At 36.2% G+C, this 20,826-nt stretch overlaps 1 long non-coding RNA gene across 2 annotated transcripts; it reads left to right on the forward strand.

Moving 5' to 3' along the window:
- The first annotated feature begins 3,022 nt into the window (after positions 1–3,022).
- On the forward strand, positions 3,023–9,350 carry LOC123619828 (uncharacterized). Of its 2 annotated transcripts, none has more exons than XR_012508659.1 (3): positions 3,023–3,701; positions 4,265–4,395; positions 4,768–9,350. It is a non-coding gene; the product is annotated as an uncharacterized LOC123619828 (long non-coding RNA). The 2 variants fall into 2 exon arrangements; XR_012508658.1 differs by having other exon boundaries at positions 3,023–3,545; positions 4,768–9,349.
- The last annotated feature ends 11,476 nt before the right edge of the window (positions 9,351–20,826 follow it).

Raw genomic sequence — 20,826 nt, forward strand, 5'->3', positions numbered from 1 at the left:
TTATGGAAAAACTGTATGGAGATTCTTCAAAAGACTAAAAACAGACTTACCATATGATCCAGCAATCCCACTCCTGGGCATATATCCAGAGGGAACTTTAATTCAAAAAGATATGTGCACCCTAATGTTCATAGCAGCTCTATTTACAATAACCAAGACATGGAAACAGCCTAAATGTCCATCAACAGATGCCTGGATAAAGAAGTTGTAGTATATCAACACAATGGAATACTACTCAGCCATAAAAAGAATAAAATAATGCCATTTACAGCAATTATGGATGGACCTGGAGACTGTCATTCTAAATGAAGCCAGAAAGAGAAAGAAAAATGTCATATTATATCATTTATAGGTGGAATCTAAAAAAAAAAAGACAAATGTACTTATTTACAAGACAGAAACAGACTCACAGACATAGAAAACAAACTTAAGGTTACCAAGAGGGGAAAGCAGTGGGAAAGGATAAATTGGGAGTTTGAAATTTGCAAATACTACTGTATATAAAATAGACAAACAACAAGTTTCTTCTGTATAGCACAGGAAACTACATTCAATATCTCGTAGTAACCTATACTGAAAAAGAATATGAAAACGAATATACGTATATATATGTATGATTGAAACTTTATGCTGTACGCCAGAAATTGACACATCGTAAACTGACTATACTTCAATTTAAAAAACACATAGGAAAGCCAAATAACACTGCCTCCTCTCCAGCTCCCCCTCCACACCCCGCACTCACATGCATTTTGAGGCTATAGGTGAAGTTATGGAGCAGGCAGAATAGGAAAGACCAAGGTCCTGGAGATAAGGGATTTTCAAAGAAATGAGCAGACTTTCTCCTTACTGAGTCCTTAGAGGATGTGCTGATTGTTACTGGTGGGAGAGACTGAAAATTCAGGCAGAAAATCGCGACTGAAATAAAGAGAAACCATCAGGTTTTCAAAGTCCCACAAAGCTGAGAGGTAGACTAGATTTTGTGTTTGTCAAAACACTTCATCCTTGTGGGGCCAAGAACACTTGAGAGACAAAGAGTTAAAGATACGAGCAGAACACTCACTGGTTTTCCCCTTAACACAGTAGGCAAAATCCTCAGCTGCATTGGGTGAAAAGCTGAGAAGACTAACAGAAATTTAATAAAAAACAGAGTAGAGTTTTAAGCCTATTCACAGGGCTGAGAATATTAAAAATAAGAACTCAGTACCCCTCTAGGAAGTTGACCACCAACAAACGTCCCAGCTCCTAATTAAGAGCCCACCTGGTTGGGGCAGGAACAGAGAAAGAGCAAGCCTTATAAAGTCTACAAATTGACTGTGTTGTAATGGGTTACCAGAGAAAAGACGGAAAGTTCTTTGAAGACAGGTAAACTAATTCTCATTTGCTATAATGCTTCATACATGATATATGGCATTTGATTGATAATTACTAAGAGAGAAAAAAAAAAGAGCCATAGGTACAAACACACACACACACACTCACATACCCACCCCAGATAGCTCCTCTGATAAACATAAAGAAGCCGTCGATCAACCTCACAAAGTGTGGCTGCAGATTAGCCCTAAATCTTAGACTTCAGGACTTCACCCAAACTCTGAGCAATCAGAATCTCTAAGGGGTAAGACCTTGAAATCTATATTTCAACACACAAACCAGGAAATTTCTATATACTTTAAAGTTCAAAATAACTACTGTCACAGTAAATGTGTATCTCATTTGGAAAAAAACCTTACCTCAGCTCAGGGAAGGTAAATTTGGGGATGGATTTGTGTAAAATAAAATAAGAAATATGTTTTTATGTAGACAGGAGATCTATATGTATTGTGAAGTAATTTAAGCTAGTTAAATCAGTTAAGCTATAAAAAAGCTGTTTTTCCAGGTTACATGTCAGAAAAGTGGTTTTTCTGCAGATAAATTTAGGTTCATCTCTCTTCTTGGAATGCATGACAGTTAAATAAAGTTGCATGTAAAAGGGCTTTTTATGGTGATAAGACAACTGAAGCACACTCAGGGAGCATGTTCAGAGGAATGGTTTTATATGACAAAGTTTGCTGCATTTGGGGAATCTGTGGGTCCGTAAGTTGTGCTGTTAATAGAGTCATGCTCTTGGACTAGATAATTGACTTAGACGCTGCGCTCTCACCTAAGGACAATGCTGTCCTGCAAAGATATTTGAGGGTTAAAAATACCAAGTGAGATTTCCACCTAAGTGTCAGTTGGTATTATTGCTACAATTGAAAGACAGACAAGCTGAACTCTTGAGAATTGGAGGTCAATTACAGCAGCTAGATGAGTAGTTATGGTGAGAAATTTTAATAAAAATCATCATTAAAAATTGGCTTACAGTTACCTCTTTTGAGTAGAAAAGATACAGTAGGTCATGAGATGCCAATGCTCCCACAGTGAAAACCAGGTTAAAAAAAAAAGTTAGTTACAAAAATTACATTTTTAATAACCTTAGTTCTCTGGAAAAACTAAGTACTGCGTTAGCTAAAGCTTCAGAGACGAAAGAGCTCTTTTTTTTTTTTTTTTTTTTTTTTTTGAAAGAGCTCTTTTTGAGGTGAAATATCTTTGATTCTCTTTCCTGAGCACATTTCCCAGTTCTGGGTTTAGGCAAGAGTTTGAAACCTTAGGGCAGGAGATTAAAGAACTAAAACCAACACTTCAAAGAGAAGAACTAAATACTTTAACTTTCAAGGCCAAAGGAAAAAGAGATCTCCTGGATTCTCAGTGGAATGGGGATTAACTAGAGGTAGAATTGAATTATATCAAGTAATAACTCAGTCTCAAAACAACTCAATCCCTAATTGGAAACCAAAAGCTAATCGAAGAGTATTAAGGAGTTTTCAGTACTAGAGTCGGATAGAACAGGATCTGAGTCACTGAGCTAACATTTACTAAACATTTGCCTTTTAAAATTTAGTTTCGCTCTCTACACCTCTTGTTCTCTCATTTATGAAATAGCACCTATCTCCTGTGATTTTTGTTAATAAAGGAGATAAAGCACATAAAATTTTAAATTCAATTCTTGCATGCAGAGAGTACCAATATTTACATTTTTAAAGCACAAAATTTCTCCCCCACTACTAACCCAAGCCCTTGCTGGAGAAGAAAGGAGAAAGGAGAAGAAAAGGACTGTTCCTATCTGGATACACGTTTCTCTGAAGCCCACACCTAATGGAAGTTATGGACCCAGAGAGCAAAAGAGTTCAGAGAGGCAGGAGGTGGTGACCCAGGGTGGGGCACGAGAAATGAGAAATCCTCTCCTAATGCAAGGATCAGAGTCTGTTACATTCTTGTTTTAAAAAAGCAGCTTATGAAAGGAGTAATGTGTGTTTCTTAGAAAGATGAACAGACTGATGAGCAGAATGAAATGAAAGCAAATGAGGCAGTTGGCAACCTTATGCTGGACAAGAATCAGCAGAGAGATACCAGTGGGTGCAGAATCTGATGGATGGAGGTGGCAGCATCCACTCTACTGCTGGCCGCAGACTCACTGCATCGCTTCACACGCAGCCAGACAATACCAGAAACCCAGGTTAAAGGTAAGCAGTTAGAAAACGTAGTAATATCCTACTCACAGTAGCTACAAATACTATCTATACATGCTTAGGAATAAACTTAAAGAGAAATGAGCAAGGCTTTTATAAGGACCATGGTCATTCTTTACCAAATAACCTGAAAGAAAACACAAATAAATGGTAAGCATACAATATTTCTGGAGGGGAAACTCAATTTGTAATGTCAGACTTTAAATTATTTTTTAAGTGTAAAGCAATGTTAATAAAATTCCAATGTAATTTTTAATGAGAGTTTATGAATTTATTTTAAATTAAAATGTCAATTTCTTTAATAGAAAAAGTGTATCAGCAAAATATGTCATTATGTGTGAGTCAACTCCTGTACCTATAATTATTTAGAACATGATAATGTTTCTTTTTATCAGTAAGAAAATGATGGACTATAAATAGTAATGTTTCAATTTGTTATATATTTGAAAAAAATAGAGTTATCTTAACATAAGAATAATATCCAAATTAAATAAAGATATGATTTGTGAATACTTGAAAATATTTGGGATAGAGACCTTCTTAAGTTAAATACAACACCTAGAAGCCATAAAATAAAAGGTTGATTCACTTGATTACAGAAAAATTAAAATCTGAAATGTGAAAAAAGCAATATAAAGTATTTTTGAATGACAAGCCTTCCATTTCGAGATAGCAAATGGATCACATGTTATGATTTTCTCCTTTTGCTCAAGAACTTAGGAATTACTGAAAGTAAACTTAAAAGAACTATTTCATAATAATATGCAAAAAAAGGAGAGGAAGCCTCTTTTGATGAGAAACTGAGGAATCCCTAGAAACGGAAAACAGGCCAGATGATGGAAAGGTACTATATTAACATTTATTAATAACTGAGATCTTTCAGTAACTATCCAAAGGCAGTCAAAGATTAAAATGTGCAATTACATGTATTATCTTCTGAAAATGTTTTCTTAGGATATTTTTTGTGCTGAGGTTAAAATTCTATTATTCTTTTATATCCCAAATGAACTACAAGGGAGACTTTTATCTTCTTTTGGGAAATATTGTGAAACTTTATTCTGCTCCACAGTCATGTGTTTTTTCCAGCCTCCAATGGTACCTGTGGGTAAAAATCAAAGAAATTGCTTCAGTGAAGTTTTAGGGGTGGAAAGGGGCATGAAATCATAGTGTGAGGAGAAACAATAGTTTTCTCATTTTTCTATTTCTCCCCATTTAGTTCCCAGTTACTCCACCACATGGTCATGACTCTTCACTCACCCACTTTGTGACAAACAGGTAAACAAACTTATCATTGCAAATTTACAATAATTAGATATAATTAGCCCATATACTCAGCTGTCAGCCACCTGGAAAAAAGAAAATTACTACAAACTAGGTAACTATTTTGTTCTGGGCTAATATTATTGTATTTTACAGAGGCACTTTAAAATTTCGTAAGATTGGGTATTACTGAGTTAAAATCTCTGATCAGGACGTGGTACAAGACAATGTCATTGACAAGGACATAGTACAAAGCAGATAATACTGAGCTAATATTTACTGAGCTGGATATGAATGCACAAATAGATTTTGAAAAGTAGGTCATACAGATACAATGGCAGACTCTGTCACGGAAACGACAGGCCAGCCAAGAAACAAGCACCACTCAGAGGGTTGGAGTACTCAGATGTATTACGCCGGCGGGCTCAAGAGGGGCTTCTGCTCCAAAGCTCTGAGCACCTTCAAGACGTGCGCATGAGGTTTTATAGGGTAAAGTACAAGCTTGGGGTATTCGGCCAATAGGCATTGAAAGCTTTAGCAGCATCATTATCACAAAAGTGGAGGCGGGGAGGCAGCAAACCAACATTCCAAAGCCAGATATGTATCTTTGAAAACCCAGCTGGCTAGCAAAAAACATGAACAGCAAACCAACACTAATTAACTTAGATTTACAAGTTAGTCCAGCAGAACTCAGATCAGTATTCCAATACTTAGATTTGTGAGTTATCTTGTTAGACCAGCCCGACTTTTCCTTCACAATAAGATGTCCGTTCTCTTTCTAAAAGCACTTTCTTCTGTATTCATCAAGGAGATACAAAAATGCATGAGTTGCCCAGACTGAGATCCTATATGCATCTACACCACACTCCACTCTTTTCTCTTGTTTCTGTGACAAAAAGCTCTTCTAATTTTCTCTCTCCTGAGATTTTGCAGGAGAGAGTAAACATATAAAGAGAAAAAAGGTGACTTCAGAATGTTTGTGTGGGCTGCCTGGGACTATCTTCTCTCTCCTCAGCATCCTGAGTTTCTGAAATTGGTGCTTTTTAGGAGTTGTTTGGGGTGGCATTGTGCAGTGTCAGGAGGTGTGTGATAGCGCCTCACACGTTCATCGTTGAAAGGTAACTGTATTTTCTACTTGTGAACTTCAACGTTATGCAGTATGAACTCTCCTTCACCACATTCCATAGGCTGGGTTTTCCATGATTTCTTCCAGAAAATTTGTGATTCCAATGTCAAAATACCTCTCCATAATCATCTATTAAAACCATTCTTTATGGTTTATCAACCAGTTTACTCTGTCCTTAATTCTCAATAGTTGAATTAATCTGGCCTTTAACTTGAGTAAGTAAATCGCTAAAAGTTTAGTAAGGACTTAATTGGGTCTGTCGACTGAAATAAATGCACAGCCTAAAGGTTAAGAGTTATGTTTTATTTGGCGAGAGGACTCCATCCGGGATGACAGCCTCTCAGATCGCTCTGAGGGACTGCTCTGAAGAGGCAGGGGAGCAGATAGGATAGAGAGGAGCTTTACAACAAAGACCAGGTAGTTGGAACAATAAAAGATTGCTTGTTATCTAAAGAAAACCAGGCATCTCAAGTTAAAGAATGTAGTGCTTTTCTATGTATGGGAGGAAGCAAACATTTGGGCTCATTGAATTCATTCCTTTGACAAGCACCTAGCTATCTAGGGCCAGTACCCTGTCCTTTCTTATTCTGAGTCTGCTCAGAGGGCACCATTGTGAGTGGCTGCAGAGGCTGGGCTGCAGGCCCGTTCCCACTGGGGTGTGGCGGCAGCCGCTGATGACTTGGTTTCAGCATTCTTTGTTTACTGATATGGTTGCAGTATTTTCACTCATATTGCAGTATTTTCATTCACAAAGGCTATAGCAGACACTGTTGGGCATGAAGAATGATTAGTAAAATCTTTTAGACCTATCTCAGAGTGCTGGTAGTTATTCCTCAGGTCTTCCTTGCACCATCTTATGTAAAACTAGGTCTTATGTAAAACCTTCTATGGGACGTTTCAGGGGCTTTACAAACTCACTGCGTATTTAAATTCATTTTTCAAATGCCCAGGTTTGTTCATCCTAAATGATGTCCTTCCACCTACTGTTTTTTTAAGTAGATATTACAGAAGATTCAGTCCATCTTTTCTATACATTCAGTCTTTCTTTTGTCTTTTGTTTTTTCATATAATGTTTCATGAATTTTCATTCAACTGAGTGTGTTAGGGTCCTTTTGAGATGCTTGAGATCTTTTCCCTCTTTTCTCTCTAGATCAGTCTGCAGTAACACAAGTGAAAAGGACAGTACAAAATTCATGACCACGGCACTGCTTTAGTTTCCTCTTTTCCATACCAAACAATGATATGGTACTTCTAGCTACTAAGAATATTTCTGATCTTTTTTTTCCCCCCATGGAAACTTTCAATGCTTAGTGAAGTCTTTGTTTTCAAGGATTTTGGAAGGACGCTCTATTCCAGTAATCCAGTGTAAAGTAAAGTACTAACTGCAAACAAAATGGAATAAAGAATGTGAAAGCCATATATAATTGTGATTTAATAACTTGTTCCCCTTTCTCACTCGAAATAATCAATTCATCTTGTCTTTTTATGTCATTTAAAAACCAAACAAATGAGATAATTAGGAGCATATCATGTCATATTACATCAAATTATACAATATCATATTTTATAGTTCTGTCTGCAGGGTACCTAAAAGCAGGAAGACATCAGAGCAATGAGCACAACTAAAGCCAAAACCTTGGCTTCTAAATATCTTTTTCTGTTTAGAGAAATTGGAAGAAATGACTGGTTGTAAAAATGGGTCAAGGAATGTACAAACAAGCCTGAAAAATATTATTATAGCAGAAAGAGAACTACACAAAGAATACTGGAGACATGTCAAAAAGACACCAGATCCAGCTATGAATTTGCATCTGGCCAATTCTGGGACAATTTGAATATTAAAATAAATAATTATAGTATGAACTATAACTCTTTGAACAAAATGAGAAAACACGTGTCTAAACAAGGGGTAGACAAACTTTCATGGTAAAGGCCTGATACTATACGTTTTAGATTTGCTAGCAAAATGGCAAAAACAAAGACGTTATGTAAGTGCTCATATAACAAAGAAGAAACAGTTTCCACAACTTCTTATTGACAAAATTTAAACTATAATGGCAGGGAGATTAAGATGATAGAGTAGTAAGATGCTAGGATCACCTCCTCTCATGAACACATCAAAACCACAACAACATATACTGCAACTCTCATTGAAATCTACCCGAGGTCTAGCAGAACAACTCTTCTATAACCAAGGCTGTAAATACAGATCCACATCGAGTCTGGTAGGAAAGGAGGAAAAGCAATCTTGTCAGACCCACTCCCCTAGAGTGTGAGACAGAATATGAGGAGGGATATCACAGGCTCAGTGATGCTCCCTGCGGATTGAGTGATTCAAGCTACATATTAGGGATTTGACCCTGGGAAGATGATCCACCCCTTATCTGGTTTGAAAACCAGTGGGGCTTACCAGAGGCTGTAAGACTCTCCTCTTCATGAGTGCACTCACAGTCTTGCTTACTTCCACTCACAAGGAGGAAGCAGCAGATTGAAAATTGGCTGGGCCAGCTTGCCAGGGCTGCCCGAGCATGCCTCCTAGTCCACAACAGGCTCCTGCTCCAAATCTTCTCATTGCCAACAAGCATGCTCACACTTGGAGGTAATGCAGACAGCTCAGACCCTCGCCCTTCCTCTTCTTAGGGCAGAGAGAGCCATTGTCAGCTTACGTATCCCTGCACATCCCTGAGAGGGAGTGAAGCTAGCCACAGGGTAGAGACAACCATCACCTGAGCATGAGGCCCTGAACACACTTGGGAGAAAGAAAAATATCATGTGATATCACTTATGTGTGGAATCTAAAAAAAAAAAAAAAAAGATAGAAATGAACTTATTCACAAAACAGAAACAGACTCACAGTCATAGAAAACAAACTTATGGTTACTTGAGGAGGAAGGGGATGGGAAGGGGTGAATTGGGAGTTTGAAATTTGCAGATGCTGGCTACTATATATAAAATAAATAAACAACAAGTTTATACTGTATAGCACAGGAAACTATATTCAACATCTTGTAGTAACCAGTAATGAAAAAGAATATGAAAATGAATATATGTATGTTCATGTATGACTGAAGCATTATGCTGTACACCAAAAATTAACACAACATTGTAAACTGACTATACTTCAAAAAAATAAAAATAAAAATTTTTTAAAGAAAAAAAGCAAGGCTTTTAAAATGTGTTTGAACTTAAATAACTATCAGTTTAAAACGAGTAGATATAGGCCAAGACATGGAAACAACCGTGATCAATATATTTAAATTTCATAGTAACCACAAATCAAAAGCATATAATAAATACACACAAAAAAGAATATGAAAATGAATATATGTATGTATGTGTATGACTAAGACATTGTGCTGTACACCAGAAACTGACACTGAACCTCAATAAAAAAAATTAAATTATAAATAAATAAATAATCAGCTGACAATAAGAACAATAATAACAATAATAATACTTATTGAAGACATTTCATTCTGCATTTTTTAATTAGGAACATCAGAAACACTATCTGACATTAAAAGGTAATTTATTTCATTGTGAACTTGGGTTTATATTTCAATCAATGAGAAAAGAAAATCAAGACACCAATAAAAATATCAAGGCCGTTTCTATAATAAGAAGGTCCTGATATACAAATGACCAATTTGTGGATAAATTTTCATAAAACTACATATAATTAATTGATAAAATTGTAGAAATTAGGGTTATATATGAGCTATAGTTGGCATTAGCATTGTTTAGCTATTGAGTCTGCTATGGGTACCAAATAAACATAGCTTTTTAATTTGATTTTTAAAAATTTCTTTTAATTTTGTCTGGCTATTAAAGTTCATATATTTTAGAGAAAAAAAAAAGAGAATACTGTGAATATTTATGCCAAAAAATTGGACAACCTAGAAGAAAAGGATAAATTCCTAGAAACATACAGTATTCCAAGACTGAATCAGGAAGAAATAGAAAATATAACCAGACCAACTGCTAGTATTGAAATTGAATCAATAATTTTAAAACTCCCAGCAAACAAAAGTCCAGGACTGGATGGTACCATAGGATATTCTACCAAATATATAAAGAACATTTAATATGTACACTTCTCAAACTAGTCCAAAAATTGAAGAAGAGGGAATGCTCCCAAATTAATTCTCTGAGGCCACCATTACCTTGATACCAAAACCAGGCAAAAACACTGCAAAAAAAGAGAAAATTACAGGCCAGTATCTTTGATGAATATAGATGTAAAAATCCTCAGTAAAATATTAGCAAGTCAAATACAGCAATAAATAAGAACGACCAAATACCATGATCAAGTGGGACTTATTCTAGGGATATAAAGATGGGTCAACATCTGCAAATCAATCAATGTGATACACCACATTAAAAAAGAAGGGTAAAAAAAATCACATGATTATCTCAATAGATGCAAAAAAAGCATTTGACAATATTCAACATCCATTCATGATAAAAACACTCAACAAAGTTGGTATGGGGGAACATAGCTCAACATATAAAGGCCATTTATGACAAACCCACAGGTAACATCATACTCAATGGTGAAAAACAGAAAGCTTTTCCTCTAAAATCAGGAAAAAGGCACAGATGCCCACTCTTGCCATTTCTATTTAACATAGTATTGCAAGTACTAGCCACAGCAATCAGATAAGAAAAATAAAGGCACCCAAATTGAAAGGGAAAAAGAAGTAAAACCCACAATTTGCAGATGACATGATACCATATATAGAAAATTCTAAAGTCTCCACTAAAAAACTATTAGAACTAATAACAGAATTCAGTAAAGTTGCAGGATACAAGTCCAATATTGTTGATGAAAATTCAATTAACAATCAGTTAAGAAGGAAAAAGAGAATTTGGAGCCAAACTGAGGATTATAATATGGGAAGCAAACTCTCAGAAAGCTCTGAGAACTGTTCCACCTGTTAAAATTTGAAGGCACATTTGTATAATTTTTTGAGACAAAGGATCATACATCAAAATGACATATTGATATTTTACATAAAGTTCACCAAAAATACATAGTCTAGGTAAGCAAATACAAAATGAGCAGCAAGTCACCATCCATAACCTCCTACAGAGTTAAGAAAGAATGCTATTCTTTTAAGAGGTTACATTGCTAGCTTTAGAAGAAAGGGGAAAATTTTGATCTTTATGATCTAGTAGGCACTCCCATCTTTGAGAAGCACAGGTTAATGTGTAATGCAGATGTAAATTGCATATTAGGGAGCAAGGGAGGGAGGAGGTCCAATCAAACAAAGAGAGAGAATTTTATGTTTAATTTTTCTTGTCCTGTCTCAAAATATTTTTCATTTTATCAACATAGAGAAAGCTGATTTTTTTTCTCTACATTAATAATTAACTACCAGAAAACAAGAAACAACTTCATTTATAATTGCATCAAAAAGTATAAAATACCTAGGAATAAACTTAACCAAGTAGATGAAAGACCTATAATCTGAAAAATATAAACCATTGGTAAGGAAATTGAAGATGATATGAAGAAATGGAAAGATATCTCTTGTTCATGGATTAGAAAAATTAAAATTGCTGAAATGTTCATACTGCCTAAACAATCTACAGATTTAATGTGACCCATATCAAAATACCCATGATATTTTTCATGGAACTAGAAGAAATAATCCTAAAATTTATATGAAACCACAGAAGACTCCAAATAGCCAAAACAATCTAAAGAGAAAAGAACAAAACTGGAGGTATCACCCTCCCTGACTTCAGACTAAACTGCAAAGATACAATAATCAAAATGGTATGGTACTGCACAAAAACAGACACACAGGTCAGTGGAACTAAATAGAGAGCCCAGAAATAAGTATAAACACTATGAAAAATTAATCTATGAAATAGGAGACAAACATACATAAAAGGGGAAAGATAATCACTTCAATAAATGGTGCCAAGAAAACTGAACATGTAAAAGAATGAATTTAAAAGATTTTCTCATACTATATACAAAAATAAACTCAAAATAGATTAAAGACAGAAACATAAGACAGAAACCATAAAACTCCTGGACAAAAACATAGGCTTAACACTCTTTGACATAAATTGTAGCAATATTTTTTTGGATCTGTCTCCTAAGGGAAAAAAAACAAAAGCAAAAATTAAAAAATGAGACCAGTCCAAATTTAAAAGCTTTTGCACAGCAAAGGAAACCATCAACAAAATGAAACAACAACATACAGAATGGGATAAAATATTTACAAATTATACGACTGATAAGGGGATTAATATCCAAAATATATAAACAGTTCATACAACACAATGTCAAAAAAAAAATCACCTAACAAACTGACTGAAAAGTGGGTAGGGGGCCTGAATAGATATTTTTCCAAAGAAGACATTTAGATGGCCAACAGGCAGATGAAAAGATGCTCAACATTGCTAATCATCAGGAAAATGCAAATCAAAACCACAGTGAGATATCACCTCACACTTGTCAGAATGTCTATCATCAAAAAGACCTCAAATAACAAATGTTGGAAAGGATGTGGAGAAAAGGAAACCCTAGTACACTGTTGGTAGGAATATACTGGTGCAACTACTATGGAAAACAGTATGGAGGTTCCTCAAAATACTAAATATAGAACTACCATATGATCCTGGGTATATATCTGAAAATATCAAAAACACTCATTTGAAAAGATTCATGCACCTCAATGTTCACAGCAGCATTATTTACAATAGCCAAAGTATGGAAGCAACCTAAATGTCCATTAACAGATGAAGGGGATAAAGAAGATGTAAAATATATGTACAGTGGAATATTTCTCATAAATAAAAAAGAATGAAATTTTACCATTTGCAACAACATGAGTGGACCTGGAAGGTATTAGTGAAAGAAATCATCCAGAGAAAGACAAATACTGTATATTATCACTTGTATGTGGAATCTAAAAAATGAAAGAAATGAATAAATCTAAATAAACAGAAACAGACTTACAGATACAGAAAACAAACTACTGTTTACAGTGAGTAGGGAGAGGGGGGAAGGGGCAACGTTGGAGTAGGGGACTAAAAGGTACAAACTAATATGTATAAAATAAATAAGCAACAAGAATGTATTGGACAGCACAGGGAATATAGCCAATATTTATAACTTAAAATAGAATACAATCTATTAAAATATTGAATCACAATGCTGTACACCTGAAACTAATATAATATTGTAAATCAACTACAATAAAAAATAAAAGTAAATGTGATGTAAATACAAACAAAAACTATTTTCCAGTATTTTGACCATTCAGAACAATTTTGGAGCTATGTACTTGCCATATCGTACCCTCTTTGTGGTTTAGCATTTGCATAGTGCACATAATCATTTAATAAACCATTTAAAATTGGAAGCTAAACCTAGCTGTGTAGCAGCATTAGGTCTTAAGCACTTCTCTATCATGTTGGATAGTTTGGAGTCTAGGCATAAGAATAAATTCTTACTCTCCATGGCCAGCTATTACACAGTGAATAGGTAGATAAATTAAGCTCTCCTTTTCTAAAATACTATTATGCTTTGGTAGAAGATCATTGAACAATAGCAGAACAGAACAAAACACTGACAATCAGTGCTATACTTTAAAGGCTAAAACTTTTGATGTCCACTTTTTGACCCAAATTTCCTAGATGTGCTAGAAGATTTTGAAATCCAAGATAGTGACATATTTATTGTTTCTTATTCAAAATCAGATGTCTTATAATTATTTGATTTTTAAAACATATGTTAATGTATACATCAATAACCATTAGAAAATATTACTAGAAATAGTTTGGGGAAGTAATCATTTCCCCAAAAATTTCCCAAGAGAGGGAAGGTATAAGAATGTGTGTATATTTTGATCAGTTTTAAAGGAATATATCATATTTTTAAATGCACAAACCACTCTTTCTTAGCTTTAAAGAGCCCAAGAATTCCCACTCATGGATTGTTGACTTAAAAGATCTTATAGTGTCAGCTGGATCTATTCTAAGATGGAAACATTTTCTCCTCTTTCCCAGTCCCAGCTCTGTGTGACCCTATTTCCTTCTCAATGTCTCTGGTTGGTGGATTTCATCATAGATCTGGAACTACATGATTCACATGGAGCATATAATTCAATTTTGGGCAGTTGTTTTTCTTTAACTTCATGATGTAAATTTTAAACTTGACTATTTAGAAGAGACAGGTTTCCTGCCCCTTAACTTACAGACTACTTTTCAACTTCCATGCCTCTATCTACCAAGAGAGAAAAACCGTGTAAAATGTGGGATGGGTGAAAAGACTGTATTCATTAACACCCTTTCATGAATATGGTCCCTCAGTTACAGTTCCATCTGTCCCTGATAGCATGCTTCACAATGGTCCTTTTTCCCTTTTGATGAGACAGGAAGAATTATCACAATGAAGGAAGACGAGGATCCATCAGCCACTTCTGTTTACCATCGTTCCAAAGGCCTTGAATACTAGGTTCTATCATTGCTTTTTTATAGTATTTTTTTGCTTCCCTTTTATTACAATAGCTCTATAATAATATTTCTGTACAATGGCTACTTTGGTTATTTTCTCTTTGTGGAAATCTTGAATTAAATGACTGTACTGCTGAGTCATTTGAATTGGACCTAAATTGGACCTGAATTGGACCTGAATTGAACTTGGTCTGGTTATTCTGGTGGTGCCTTGAAATGTTTATGACTGCAAATTCACTAAATTTTCTCTTTTAAGTTGCTTCAATTGCTTTTATACTTGACAGATTTTTCTCCATTTGCAAATGGAGATGCACCTATATTTTTCTAGTCACGAAAATAATTTTATCTTAAAACTTTAAAGATTAAATACACGTGGAATTAGTTTAGTGAGAAATATGTTACAGGTAGGACCTTTTTTTATCCAAATAGTTAAATAGTTAAACCCATAGCTGAAGCTTTGATCTTTCTACAAACTTTGTGATTTGGTAAATTATTAATAGTTGCACATGTTTACATGTGATGGCTCTATTTTGACATTCATGATGATCTTAAACCAAAAACTTAAAGTTTATGTAAAAGAATCAAAGAATTTTTAATGTTTGGTTGATTTGAAATTTAACTGTAGATAAAGAAAATATACACACTACAGAAAACTCTCTCAAGACATTTATAATTCATGTGGCATGCTTTCTGACTATCCCTTTATGATACAGGTTATGAACACTAACTCCCAGATCATTTTAATTTTTGAAATTTCAGAGTGTTCATCAAACTCATGACAACTGACTTAAACACAGTTTATTCATTGTTTTTTAATAAAGTTGTATAATTAACATTTGTGTAAGCAGCATAAATTAATATGTATATTTAAAGTATGCTCTCTGGTTAGTAGATTTTTTTTTTTATGTGATTCTTTTGCACTGATTCTACTTCTCATTTATATCTCAGGTGAACTTCAAGGAAAAATCTTTCATTTTCCTATGGAATAAGCTATCAAATCTTTCACTTTGCTCCAGAGTCGAGTGATGTTTCCATTCTCCAATGGTGCCTAGCAGGACCGCACATGGCAGCCCCTGGGTGATACCTTCAAGGCAAAAGTTTCCTACAACCCACTTTAATCTGTTCTCTAACCCAGGCTAAATATGATAGTTTTCTGGGGGGTTTAATACTTCCCTTTTCCTTACACAGGGAAGAGCTAAGAAACAAACAGAGGATGCAGTAATATAGAAAATACAGTTATAGTCCACTTCCTTATCTGTTAGACTTTCATCAATCACTACATCAAATTATACCCTTTCTTTAGGAAAAAACCTGAAATATGTGAAGAGTTTATAATATTTAACTATGATTTACTAAATACTAGGCAGAGATTAACTATCCATCAGACAAGTGATACGGAGCCAAGCTGATTTAGAAACTATGTCTGTCTGACTACAGAACCCATACACTTAATACTGATCCTTCTAGAATTAAAACTATCATGACAGCTCTCTTCTCAAAGTTAAGAGTTCTCAAATATTCATCTCTTGATTTCCATTGCTATCCGAACTTTGAATATTTTGCTTTTTATCTTTTAGACCACTAATTCTAGTCTTTCTCAACTGTGATGTTTCTCCTCCAATTGGGGCAAACTTTTGTTAGCTGGGGCTCAGCTGCACCCCGCAGGCCTGCAAGCCCTGTAACTGCCCTGGCTCAAGCCCGGAGCCAGAGCAAGCGGCAGAGACATTAGCAGTTTAATGGGTAGGGGGATCTGACATGTCCAAAGCAAGGTCCTGGAGCAACACCCCACTGTGCGTAGCAGGCAGGGCATGGCTGCCATCTTCACTACTGGTGGTGGGCGGAGGGGGAGATGACCAGTTATAGCGGGAACTGACATCAGGTTGACACATCAGTTACCAGGGAAACCAGCAGAGGAGGATGCCGCTCACTACCCCTTTGATAAGCTACCATAGTAGAGATGTTCTGATCTAAAGATTAGAACAATCACCAGCTGGGGCTAGCATGTAGGCACTTACTGCATTTACTGACTAGGCTCTATGATAAGAGGAAAAGTCAGTCATGTGAGGAGGATGAAGATGAAGCCCGGGCTGTGGAGCAGGGAATGTACAGAGAGCAAGAGAACAGCCATCTTGGGGGGGCCTGATGATACACTTGGGTAATCATGTTTTAAGCTCCAGAGGGGCTTGTAGCTATATATATATATATATATATATATATATATATATATATATATATATATATATATATATATATAATGCTTCTAAATTACTCTCATCCTTCTGACTTAGAATCATTGACAACTAACTGCCTTTTTCTTGAAGTCAGGCAAGATAAAGATAGACATCTGCATATAAACTTCAGAGAAATCACCATAACAGCACATATATGGAAAGTCTTCATGCCTGATGTTATACAGCCACCCAGAAATATCATGAGACATTTAAAATGCAATGCAGGAAAACCTAACAGATAGCCACTGCCAGCCCTCATTTCATCTGAAGATGCTTGGAATCTGACACCTAGAAATATTCTCAACCAGCTACCTTCAGGACTCAGAAAGGGTATTACAGTTTGCGCCAAACAGTAACCATTAGTTTTCTTTTGTTTTCATAAAAATATGCCTTGTTAAATACCTGATTACCTGAGCAATATAGACCCAACTTGGTGAGCCCGCCTACACCACCACTTCCTGAAATGCCTGTACTAAATGAGCAGATTGCCAGGACTGTGAGTCTGGTTCAGCGAGACGAAGCAACCTACCCACTTAACTTTTGGCTGTGAAACTTCTTGGGAAAGTTTTCAAAGATATGGCCAAGGGGATCTCAGAATAACACCCACTTCTCCACAGCTCAGGATGGTATATAAACCTCAACTGCCAGGCTGTCTTTGAGTCTTCATGTCTCTGTAGGGCTCCCATACGTATGTAATTAAACTTGTTTCTCTCCTATTACTCTCTCCTATGTCAATGGAATTATTAGACCAGCCAAGAACCTAGAAGGAAAAAAGGGAAAAATTTTTCACCCCTACACAGAAATGAGATTATTCACCATAAGAGTCAGTAGAAATGAAAACTTACCTTCTGATACAATGCAAGTGAGAATAATTGTGCTGCTGCCAATGGAGAAAGATATGTATGAAAGTTAAATATTTCACAAGGATATTTGATGATTGACAAATTAGCAGTGTTCCCAGAAACAACACTCCACTCAAGAGGAGGGATTAGGCTGATGCTGGTAGTGGAACTTCCAACAGCCTGGTGTAAATGATGAATCCATTCACCACAAATCATGGGTGGCAAATAGATCAACCAGCTCAATGCTACTCAGGGGTGCAGGGAAAGGTTCAAAGTCTGTGCTTTAGACTAACTCCAGAAAGTTAGGATGGTTTTGCTTGCTGTCCCACTCATGATCCTCTCTGTCCATAAATCACGAGTACAACAGATTGAGTTGTTTCTACTTTAATAGCCCTACTATTGGAGCCTTTAAATCTTTGTGCTGTTTTCTATTAAAAGGATTGAGACTAAGGGTAATGTGAAAAACTGAGGAGATTAGAAAAGATAGCCATGTCTGCAAAGAGTTATAGGCTTACTTTGAAGGACTGGGCATTTTTCCAAATTCTACAATAAGCTTGACACAAATATAATACACAGTGTTCTGTGCTGTGCAGTTCCTTTGCTGAAGGATTGCCATTTTCTTCTTGTGATACTGTATTGCTGTAGTATTTCATTACATGTGACAAAAGGTGCCTTTACCATCTCATTTGAAGTGGCAAACACCTTTCTTATTTAAGGAAGGCTTTGTTTGCTTTGATTCAACAGTTCAAGAGATTGCAATTAGAAACCTTTCTTTTGTTTCCCAGAAGCTGGCTCTTAGGATAAATGTTAGATTTCTCTTACTGGGGCTGACTTGTGACTAAAGTTGGGAATGACCCAAAAAGCATGGCATAAAGTCAAGCTGGTGGCAGTGGGGGAGGTGTGCACACAGTACCTGGGAATCTGGGTGTACACGCAGCCCCGTAGGGTATCTCAAGTCCCATGGGTCTGTGGGTCGTCTTCTTGCTGAAATCATGGCATGGACAGCAGGAAATGTAATCCTTCTATTCTCTTTGTCTGTCTCTTCTCTTGCTTTTCCCTCCCCCAAGTTGCAGAGTCACTTCACAGAAATCCAGGTTTCCCCAGATTAACTGAGGAGCCAGGAAGATTTTCACTAAACACTATGCCTTTCCACCTCCTTTGATAGGGAGGCCACCACTCTGCCCCGACAGCAGCCATGAATCCCTCAGCTCCTGTCTCCTCTGGGGTCCATTCCACCCACTTACAGAGGCACAAATGGATGGATCTCTCAGATGCCCTGGTGTGCTGTACAGAGACAGTTTTCTTTGGTTATGGATGTCCAATTAATTATAAATCAAAGGAGAGGGGACAGGGAGTATCATATGCTACCAAGATGCTGGGTCATTCTGTATTTCTCTTATTCCAATGAGTGTGGTCGAGAAAGAAAAAAAAAAAATCTTGTCTTTCTGAAATTTTTTCTAAATGGGGGCTGAAGTAAAGTTTAAATGCAGTACAATTGTTTCCTGGAAAAGCAGGGATGGAGGAAAACTTAGGCAGGGAACTAAGACAGACCACATTCCAAAGAACAACTACAGGTGCCTGTTTTTCTGTACAGAAATATTATACATACGAGAATAGAGAGAGAATCCTATCTGGGAGTCAAAATTTTGTCTGAGATCAATCCAATCTAGAGTAGCTTAAAGCCCATCATGGTTACTCAAAGCTCCATAAAATTCTATAATCAAAACCCTATCACTCAAGTTCTGTCTCCAGGACAGTGGCATAACCCCCTTCAGCCCATCTTTCAAAAATATACAAACTCTCTGGACAAGTGAATTGAAAACCCACAACTAGATGACGATACCAAAGAGGAAACAAACCCTTTGTGGAGGGGACACAAAGCCTTAATAAATGGCCATGACAAGGTATATTTTCCCGGGTTTTGTTTGTTTAGTTTTGATTTTTGCCCTGGAGCCAGCCACTGTTGTCCAACAGTACTGGTGATTATAACGCAGTAGATTCTTTAACCACTAGGTGGCACTTGTGAACCCAGCATTTTTAAGACTACTCAATTTTGTTGCTAAATGGAGATACTGTCCTTTTCATGCTCAAAAGAGGTATTTAAATTTAACATCATTTATACACTCACTAGAACAGGCAGTCTTAGGAATACACCTTGTGCTTAGCAAAAGGGGCTCTATTATGAACAAAAAGTTTCTTACGAAATGGCAATAAGGTATTTGTATCCTGTGGTAATTCAGAATAAAATTCTCACAAATTTCATTTCTCCCATTCACAACCCTGTCACATAAGTGTGGGCATGTGCTTATCTTTGCTTATTTTTTCCATCATAAAAAATATGAATAACTAACTAATAAATAACTAATAAAAGAAGTTCATCTCACTTGCTCCAATGCAAGCACTGCTATCTTTTTGACTAACTCTTAATATTCTTGAAGCATAACTCCAGGACCTGAATGATTTCCATACCCACAGGGATTTTTAAGAGTATTATGCTTGTTTATTAGCTTGTTTATTAGCTAAGGGACTTGCACCCTTGAAGCTACCTCCTAGCACTGATTCAAATTCAAGACTAGGCTTTAATCATATTATCTCAATTTAATTCTCCTACAACAAAATAAATAAATTGCACTCCATGCCTTAAGCCCTGTGTGAAAAAAATTATTTTCTATTTTCTATACTAATTCATCTTATTCTATACTTTTCTTCCCATTAACAAGAAAAATAAATAAATAGTAAACTATAAATTAAGATCATGTAACTCCTCCAGTGTTAAGCGTGGACTTGAGGTGAAGTTAATTAAGGCATTTTACACCCTCTGTTAGGCTGTTTCTCTTGTCCTAGCAGATAGTCCCTCCTTCCCAAAAGGACGTATGACACGGGAGAAGCTTAGAGTCTGCATAATGGTGGAGGGAGGTTCTAGTCTGGCCTATGTTCTGTCTCCTTGAGCTTTGCAGACCTCCAGGAAGCTGTTTCTCATTCCACTTGGGCGTCCAGCCCTGGGGTCTGTTGCATGAAACTGGCAGCCATTGCTGGTGACCACGGACCTTGCTGTGCTAAGGTCTCAAGTCCCTCCTACTCAGGAGCCTCCTTCTATTACTGGATTATGAAGGTGAAAGACGGTGGAGTGGGAAAGGTGAGAGGGATTTGTAGACAAGGCCCCGTGAAGAAGTTCACTGGTAACTGACCAATTTTGATCATGGTCACTAATGTTCCTTTTTTAATAACTTCTTCATGTTAAGAAAGTATAATAATTGAGGATCAGAGGTTATGCTATTTTTTTTCAAACTTCCACAATTAGCACACGAGCCCATTATTCCAATTCACACTCTTTTTTCACC

This window comes from Camelus bactrianus, chromosome 8, assembly GCF_048773025.1.
Source record: "Camelus bactrianus isolate YW-2024 breed Bactrian camel chromosome 8, ASM4877302v1, whole genome shotgun sequence".
NCBI classification, from domain to species: Eukaryota; Metazoa; Chordata; class Mammalia; order Artiodactyla; family Camelidae; genus Camelus; species Camelus bactrianus.